The sequence below is a fragment of the Eumetopias jubatus genome, unplaced genomic scaffold, assembly GCF_037043125.1.
Source record: "Eumetopias jubatus isolate StellerSeaLion01/CBP00866 unplaced genomic scaffold, mEumJub1_p1.0 scaffold_15, whole genome shotgun sequence".
In the NCBI taxonomy this organism is placed as follows: Eukaryota; Metazoa; Chordata; class Mammalia; order Carnivora; family Otariidae; genus Eumetopias; species Eumetopias jubatus.
Genome location: NW_028274821.1, coordinates 26,324,296 through 26,333,137, shown reverse-complemented (window position 1 = coordinate 26,333,137; position 8,842 = coordinate 26,324,296). Strand labels below are relative to the sequence as shown.

Sequence of the window (8,842 nt, the reverse complement as noted above, 5' to 3'; positions counted from 1 at the left end):
TTTTAAAGGTTTTATTTATTTGAGAGAGAGTATGCACACATGTGCATGAGCAGTGGGGAGGAACAGAGGAGATGGAGAAGCAGACTCCTTGTTGAGCAGGGAGCCCAACCCGGGGCTCAAACCCAGGACCCTGGGATCATGACCTGAGCCGAAGGCAGACACTTAACTGAGCCACCCAGGCGCCCCTGAAGCCACACATATCTAAAAGTACTGTACAATTTAATAATATGTGACATAGTTTTCAAACTTGTTTTGGCTGTTCTAAGTTCTTTGCATTCCTGTGTAGATTATGGGTTTCATGTCAGAGTTTCTTTTGTGTTGGCCTTCTCATTACACCAGTTAGTGAGAGAGGAGTGGCAGCAAAGGGCAGTGGTGGAAACAGGATTTCTGATGCTAAGTAGGTTTTAGGACGTGTGGTGGCCTGACGTCATCAACTTTCGATGACCAGAGAAGGGTCAAATCCATTGCCGGCTTGGGCCAACTTAACCAGTGGTGTTTACCTGTGAAATGTTGGGGAGTTCCCCATGTGACCCATGACCTAGGCACTGCGTGGCACCCTTGTCCTGACCATTGTCCTAAACATTTTCTCTGCTGGCCTCTCGGTGAAGGTGGTGGTGACAATATATGGAGAGCCAGATAGAGCCACGAGGCGATCCCAATCTAGACTTCCAGACTTCTGAGTAGATTCTTCATGGCTATGTCTCATGTGATAACGCCAGGAAAAAATGACATGGAGAGCGATCTGCCCACTAATGTGAGAGACCCCCTTGGGTTTAACTTCTCCCTGCCTAAGCCAGAATCATCTAGAATGCTGGGTGAAGGTTGTGGGTCCTCTCTTCCCCAAAGATGCACATAGGCACCCACACATTTGCATTGTGTGTGAGAGAGCTCAGGGACGCAGATGTGGAGGGCATGTGTCATCCAACATTTAAATCCCCCTCTTCCATTGAGTACTCTGATTTCCTACTGGGGCAGTTTGCTATGTGTGTCATCTTGGTGGGTGGGCAATTCCCAGGGACACCACTTCCCGCTGCCTGCCTCCATGAAAGCTGACAGAGGCCAGATTCTTTTCTCTGTTTTGTTGAAGAGTCTGGGGACAAGCACATGACCTACGCTTGGCCTGGTGGATGCTGGCTCCTGAGACATTGAATCTGGAGCAATTGAAGCCTAGATGAAGAGAAGTATAGAAGTGAGAACCTGAGCTGTGGCAGAGGCTGGGGCAGGCCTATCTGCTTATGCGTGGTGACACTTGGTGTCCCTTACACAGTGCTTGCTACACAGAAGATGCTTAGTAATTGCTAAATGAATCAGTGCATGGGTAGTAATACTCCTAGCAGATCCCGTTTCTCCTAAACAAAAACACTGCCTAGCATCACAGCCTTGTCAAGCTGGAACAGGGCTTGGTTTTTCCTTCTCATCTAATTCAAACCCTTCATTTTGCTGATAAGTAAAGAGAGACCCAGGAAGTCTAAGGGCTGTGGCCAAAATTGCTCCCTCCTGCCTGCCACTCCTCAGATGCAGGCAGGGCTGGGTTCTAAATGTTCAGACTTCCGATCCATTTTTCTTTCGGCTACTCTGTCTCCCAAGCCTAACTTGATGCTACAACGGACATAAACATATTTATAGCAGAACCATTGAAAATGCTGACATTGGAGGGCAGCCTCGATACCAGCTAAGATTCAGAGAAGAGTGGTTCAAGGTATTACCACTAGGACGATGGCTGGTTAGTAGTCCAGGTGGGTTATATCTAGCATGGTTTTCAGGATCTCAAAGAATCTTTCATTAAAAAAATTTTTTTCAGACCAGAGTTTTCTGTAAGTTACTTTCCTAAGTCACTTATGTCACCTCTTGGGAACTGGTTGACATGTCAGACCTTTTGATGGGCCTACTGGATTTGTGGACTCTGGATGGTCTTCTAGAATCTAGAACACAAGTAGGGCAGGTTCTAAAGATGTGTGTACTGAACGCGGGTTTGCTTCAGTGGATGTCACCTGCACGAAAAAGGCTTTGCAGTTAGTTGTTAAATAGCCTGACAGCCGGTGTCCATATTTGTCATGAGGCACATAGGAGAGGAGCTTCAGAAATGACCAAGACTGTATTTACCTGAGGGTGTTGTCGTCTGTCTTAAATAAACGAATTGTGTTTTGTTATATTTCCATGAAATTTGTAGCAGGTTAAAAAATAGATATATTTTTAATTTTGGTACTGATTAGGGGAAGTAAAATACCAGTTGTAAGAGACAGGCGCTATAGCCTATATCCAGTGTACCCCCAGTGTGAATCTCTGGATTTGGGTCCTTCCAAAAGCAGACCCTGAGATAAGGAGTTGGGTTCAGTGGTTTACTCGGGAGATGGAATGAGGGTGAGGCGAGAGGCAGGAAAGAAGGAAAAGCCAATAAAAGCCGTAGTCATAAGCAGATTAGTGCTGTGGGCAACTGAGATTACTTTCCGCTAGGGACCCTTTGAGAGAGGGTGTAGAGTACACCTCAGGTTCGTCCCACAGCACAGGAGCAAGATGGCATGTTATTCACCAACTCTTGTCTTTCTTCACTTGCAGGTTGATCCTAAAGTGTCCACTCCCTGGTATTTCTGTCTGCAGGTGACCACTGAGGCTGGCCACACTATGTGGGTGGGGAACCAAGATATATGCTGTACTCAGGAGATCCTATTCTAGCTCCTTGAAGAAAGTAGGATCTTTGTATAGCACTTTATGGTTCTCCCCTTCTTTAAACATCACCATGACAACCACCACAAAGTAGAACACCCAAAGTTAGGAGTCATTTAAAATTTCAGGGAATGTGGACTATAGGACAGATTTGCATTTCTATTGGATAGGAGAAACTTACAGGAAAAATACAATACTGTAAGTTGATTCTAGTTCCTTATTGTCCACATATGTGCTGTTAGCATTGATCTCTCTCTCTCAACATCTTGCATAATCAATATCAAGAACAGGAAATTGATATGGATGAGATTGATACCCAGCAATCTTGGATTTCACCAGTTTTGCATGCACTCATTTGTGTGTATGCAGTTCTATGTAATTTTGTCACCTGTAGAGATTTGCTCACCACCGTGTTGAAAATCCAGGACAGTTTCTTTGCAAGGATCCCTTATGCTACCCTTTCTAGCTACAGCTACCTCCTCCCCCCTGACCCCCGCCCCGCCCCAACCCTGGCAACCATCAGTCTTGGTCCATCTCTGTAGTTTTGGCATTTCAAGAATGTTGTGTAAATGAAATCAGACAGGTGTAACCTTTTGAGATTCTTTGTTTCATGCAGCTTGAGATGCATCCATGTTGTCATGTCTGTCAATTGTTTGCTCCTTTTTATTGCAGAGTGGTATTTCATGGTTTTGATATATCCATGTTTCTCTAACCAGTCATCTACTGAAGGACATTTCAGTTGGGTCCTGTTTTGGGATATTGTGAATAGAGCTGCTGTGAACATCTGCGTATAGGTTTTTGTGTGAACATAGGTTTCCATTTGTGTGGCAGAAATGCCCACTAATGGAATTGTTAGGCCATATGGTAAGTGCATGTGTAGTTTTATGAGACCCTGGCTCACTGTTTTACAGAGGGGCTGTGCCATTGTACATTCCCAGTAGTAATGTGCAAGGGACCCCGTTTCTCCACATCCTTGCCAGCATTTGGAGTTAGTATTGATCTCTTTTGTCTTGGGTTGAGGGGTCAGGGAGATTGTCTTTGCTTTGGTTTGAGAACGGTGTTGGTGTTTGCCAGCTTTATAAGAAGTGAGTCCCATCCTTGGAGCACCTGAGTGATACTTCTGATAATTCTTGCCCTTCTGTTTTTTGACTGCCCCTCTCTTTTTTTTTTTTTTAAGATTTTGTTTATTTATTTGACAGAGAGAGAGCACAAGTAGGCAGAACAGCAGGGAGAGGGAGAGGAAGAAGCATGCTCTCTGCTGAGCAGGGAGCCTGACGTGGGGCTCGATCCCAGGACCCTGGGATCATGACCTGAGCCAAAGGCAGCCGCTTAACTGACTGAGCCACCCAGGCGCCCCTGACTGCCCCTCTCTTAACCTTGAAAGAACAACATCTGTAATAGGTTGTAATAGATTGAAGCCTTTCAAATGACTAACTTCCCTCAGGTTAAAAAAATAAAAGGCTGATCCCCAGTCAACAGAGATAAATAAGTGACTCACATGTAGCCTGAATCAACGAAGGAAGATGCAATAGGGGAGAACAGGAAGCCTGGAGAAGCCAGCGGAAAATGACCAAAGCCATCTATGGTCATAAGATGTGATGAACACTGGAATTGTGAAGTAGGCTAAGCATCTTCAGTATCCACAGCAAGGAAGAATAATGGATCTGTAATGATCCCAGGCTGTGAGCTACTTTAAGGGGGATGTTGTGATTCTACAGAGTTAAATGACTTGCTAGAGAAGAGGGCATAAATGTCGGTCAGTTTGGTCATCACCTTAAAAATAATGCCATAGTTTTGGAAATGCTGTAACTGAGGCCCAGAACAGGTGAACTGCTCGTCCAAAATCACACAAGTTGCTCCGTGTGGACAGAGCCCTGAGCCCTGAGCCCTGCCCAGCACAGCCTGGGCTCAGTGTGCCTCCTGCACAACCATGTGGGGTGAGCCATTTTTAGAAAGATTTTTGCCTTGACCCGTGTCTGGTATTTTCGTGTCACACCCGCCATGCTCTGCTTTCCTTGGCACGCTGCCCAGAATAGGTTAGAAGCTTTGAGGTTGTTCCATTTTGCTTTGCACACCTACTAGACTAGGGAATGGGGCCTGGAGGGCCGGTGAAGTATCTCCGTACAGAACAACAGAGTGACTTGTCTACAAACATTCTCTTGTCTTCGGATATTTTTGAAGGCTCAGAAGTAAAAAGAAGGGCTGATCATTTAAAAAAACAGATTAGCCAGAGCAGGTTTTAAAATAGCAAGTCTTAAAGTAATTCAATGTTAATTGAATATCGAGTAAGGAAGAGGTAGGGAGTTAATTGAATGAGTGAGCTTGGGGTTTTGGATAATTTTTTCATGATGTGAAGGAAATTATTACAGAGTTGGATGCAGATCAGGGGAGAGAGAGATGCAGCGTGATCCTTGGAAGCAGTAAGTGAAAGCCATTTAGTTTGGTGGGAGAAACACAAGTCTGTTGTACTCTTGGGTTTCCCTTTAAAATTCTGTTTAAAAAAACAAGAAGTTTTTTTTATTATTATAAAAAATTACATGTTATCTGAAGAAAATTTAGGACCTATGGAAAAGCAAAAAGAGCAAAATAAATACCATCTATGATCTCATTGTAGATAGCCACCACTGACATTTACTTCTTCTCTTCTTTTAGTCTTTTTCTATGAGTACATGTTATTTATATACTTTTGCATATATAGTGTATGTTTATAAGTGTAGGATCATATTGTTCAGAAACCCACCTTAAAACTTAACACCTTCCCAATGCAATTCTAAATCACTGCTCCATCCTCCATTGTATGTTCTTCAGTTAACGGACCCAGTATTCTCTCTTACAAACAACACTGTCACGGATGTTGTAGCTTCATTTTTGTGCCTATCCACAGTTATTTATTTAGGTTAAGTTTGGAATTCCAATGTCAAATGAAGTGCAAATTTTAGGATTTTGATTCCTAGTGACAAATTATCAACCTGGAAAAAATTTCATCCGTTGTCATTCCCACCTGGTTTCTGGGAGTCCCCACCTTTTTTCCAGAAATGGGTTTCGTTATTTATTTTTTTTTGAATGGCTAAATCTGATAAATGAAAAATTATGCATATTTAACATTTTTCATTTTTTTATTACAAAGGACATTATGTTTAAAAAATATTTGGGTTTCTGTGTTTGTAAATTGCCTGATCATGTCCTTTGTTTATTGTTTTTTCTTTTTTTTTTAAAGATTTATTTATTTATTTTAGAGGGAGAGATCATGCACAGCAAGGGCAGAGGGAGAGAGAGAGAGAATGTCAAGCAGACTCTGCACTGAGCGTGAAGCCCGACTTGGGGCTCGATCCCACAACCCTGAGATCATGACCTGAGCTGAAACCAAGAGTTGGGCACATTATCAACTGTGCCACCAAGGCACCCCCAACTATTATTTTTTCTATTGAGGTGCTCATCTTTTTCTCATTGATTTTTAAAATTTATTAAAAAACTAAGTTTATTTCACACATGTATTTTTGTCTCTCCACCATTTCCATTTGATCACCACGACTACTTTGTTCTGTTGAAGCCTTCCATACATATTTAAACCCAAGCAAAAGGTGGAGTTCTGCCTTTAAAGACTAAACAGGCATTTTGGGACAACACATTATTGGCTGTGCAGCCTGGACCACATTTATCAGACACGGTAAGGAAAGTTCTCACTCTGCATTATAAAAAGGACAGCCAGAGATCAACTGTTACAGAAATAAAATGAGATGGAAAATTTTAATAAGCCGTTTAAGCTGTTTCCTTTAGGAGACTTCCTCCACTCCAGAGATCTTGAATAACCTGTGGGTCAGTCCTCCGGGAGCTGTGCTTCCTAGGATTGATGAGCTTGGCTTTCTCTTCGGAAAGACAATCACCTTTCTCTATACTTGCTTGCATTTTTGCTTGAATGTCTTCTACAGAGCTAGGTCCATTTGATGTTTTAGGAGTTTTTCTCTGCTTTCTTTCATTCTTTCTTTCTTTTGAGGATTCTTGACCTTTTGATCTTGGTGTTCATGGTTTTGAATCTTTTTCATTCTGGTTTGATTTTTGTGCATTTGTGGCTGGAGTATCTCATATGGATTTCTTTATGGGAGTGTTTTCTCCTCTATTCCTCCTGCTCCTCCTTCTCTACCTCCTCTTCCTTCTTCTTCAGCAGCAAGTTGGACTTTTTTGTGTAGAACTTCCAAGGGCTGCTTGCTCTCCAGATATACTTAGGAATTTCACTTCTCTTCATCATCCGATTCTGTGTCTTTCTCCGGCACTAAGTGCCATTCATTAATATGGATGAGCCCCAAACCACCCCTCAACCACAAGCCCCAGGGGTTGTTATTTCAAAGCCCAAGGGAGTTCATTGCCTGTACAGACCTTTTCAAAGTTGCTAATGTTATTGGACTACCCTCCTAATTCCTTGTCTCTGCTCCAACAACGTGCAGCTCATCCTTTGCACTAGCCCTTAACCTGTTCTTCGAGATAACTGGTACTTATTTTATTCGTTATCCGCCTTAAAATAATCATCTGTGTCAGTCTTAATTTACAACCAACACGATAGTTCTGGGGCCTCAGCGGGCTCATGTCCGTCCCCATCACATCATCAGTGGGGTGGTGGTGTGCACGGAGGTGGGAGAGAAGTCAGGCAGAGGAGGTAAGCTACTGCTGCTCAAGAGAACAGTGGTGCACAACAGAATTATACCAGGGTTCTTACTGACTTTTTGTTACTTTGTGTGCATTAAGCGTACTTTGTCTGTTTTCTGTGTTATCAACATGTTTTTCTTCATTGGTTGTTGGCTTTCAATTTTGTTGGCATACTGTTACGATAGTGACTAGTGACTTGTTGCAGTTCCTGTTTTTGTTTGTTTGTTTGATTGCTTTTATTTTGGAGGCAGTCGCCTCTGTTACCATTGTGATTTCTGTCATTGGTATCATACTTAGAGAAGCCACCCCCATCCTGAGGTCATATAATATTTGTCCATATTTTCTTTTAGTCCTTTATCACTTGATCTTAATCCTGCAATTTATTTTACTTTATTTTAAATCTGCAGTTTATTTTGATGAAAGGTCTCATCTCAGGATACAACTTCAAAATATTTCAGTTTGTAAAGCAGCCAGGAGGATGGTTATTGACCACTACTGTCACTTTTCTGTTGTGAATGCATTTGCATGCATCATGTCTATATTGCTAAATATCGTTATACATGTAACCTAGCCTGAGCTCATTCCCTTGGCCACATGAAAGGCCAGTGAGTCGAGGGACAAGATGTTGGGGTAGGAAAGTGACTTTTGTGGAAAGTCAGCAAACAGATGATGGACTGTTGTCCTAAAGAACCATCTCTCCTCAGCATGAATTTTGAGCTGCTTTTATGTTTTAGGAAGAGGGGGAAGTGGGAAGGAGCTGGAGTCAAGAGGTGCCTGATGTCTGTAGACATTCAGGTGCCCGCAATGGTCTAAGGTAGGTTTTTGAAGCATTTTTGTCCTCAATTAGTTGATCTTGGAGTACAGAAATCCGGTCATGCCATTCTGTAAATCTTAAACATAGCATTGCTGTTTCTGTATATACTTACTTACCTCCTCAGGTGATGTGGGTTTTGGGTAGAGTGGTTTTTGCAAATCTTGGCTTTAAGCAAGTTTCCTTCGATGATTAACATGCCTACATGCAGGGCTAAAGAGAAGTTTCTAAGCTATAGGTCACAGCGGTAAGGGCAATAGAAGCAGTATGGAGTCAGACATGCTAAATTCCTCCCTGTTACATCCACACCTGGACCTGAGCCTCACTATGAGCATCACCGTTTAATTGCATGAAAGTCAGGGTGTAGGCCTTGACCATCCTGGCCTGGAAGAAGTAAGATGGCCATTGGTGTAATGCTGGCTGGCACATTCAAATTTCAGGTTTGGAGCTTCTCAGAGACTTAAAATTATGGTAATGTTGTGTTTTCCTTGGGACCTCTGAGAATAATATGTATATTTCAGTCATTGGTCAGAGAGTCCATAGTTTGTGAGGAGCTCCTGGGAAGGATAAAGAAGAGGAAGGTGGAGACCCGGTGGTTTAGCCTCCATTCCCAGCGCTCCCAGCTGGGCAGATTGCAGAGTCCTAGACACCTGTGCACACAAATAGCACTTCTTCCGTGTTGCCCGACTCTGAATGCCACCAGCTGCAGAACAGATTGTTTCCTAG

At 42.9% G+C, this 8,842-nt stretch overlaps 1 pseudogene; it reads right to left on the bottom strand.

Annotated features, from left to right (window-relative positions):
• Positions 1-6,423: 6,423 nt before the first annotated feature.
• On the bottom strand, positions 6,424-7,245 carry LOC114223362 (nucleophosmin pseudogene; annotated as a pseudogene).
• Between the last annotated feature and the right edge of the window lie 1,597 nt (positions 7,246-8,842).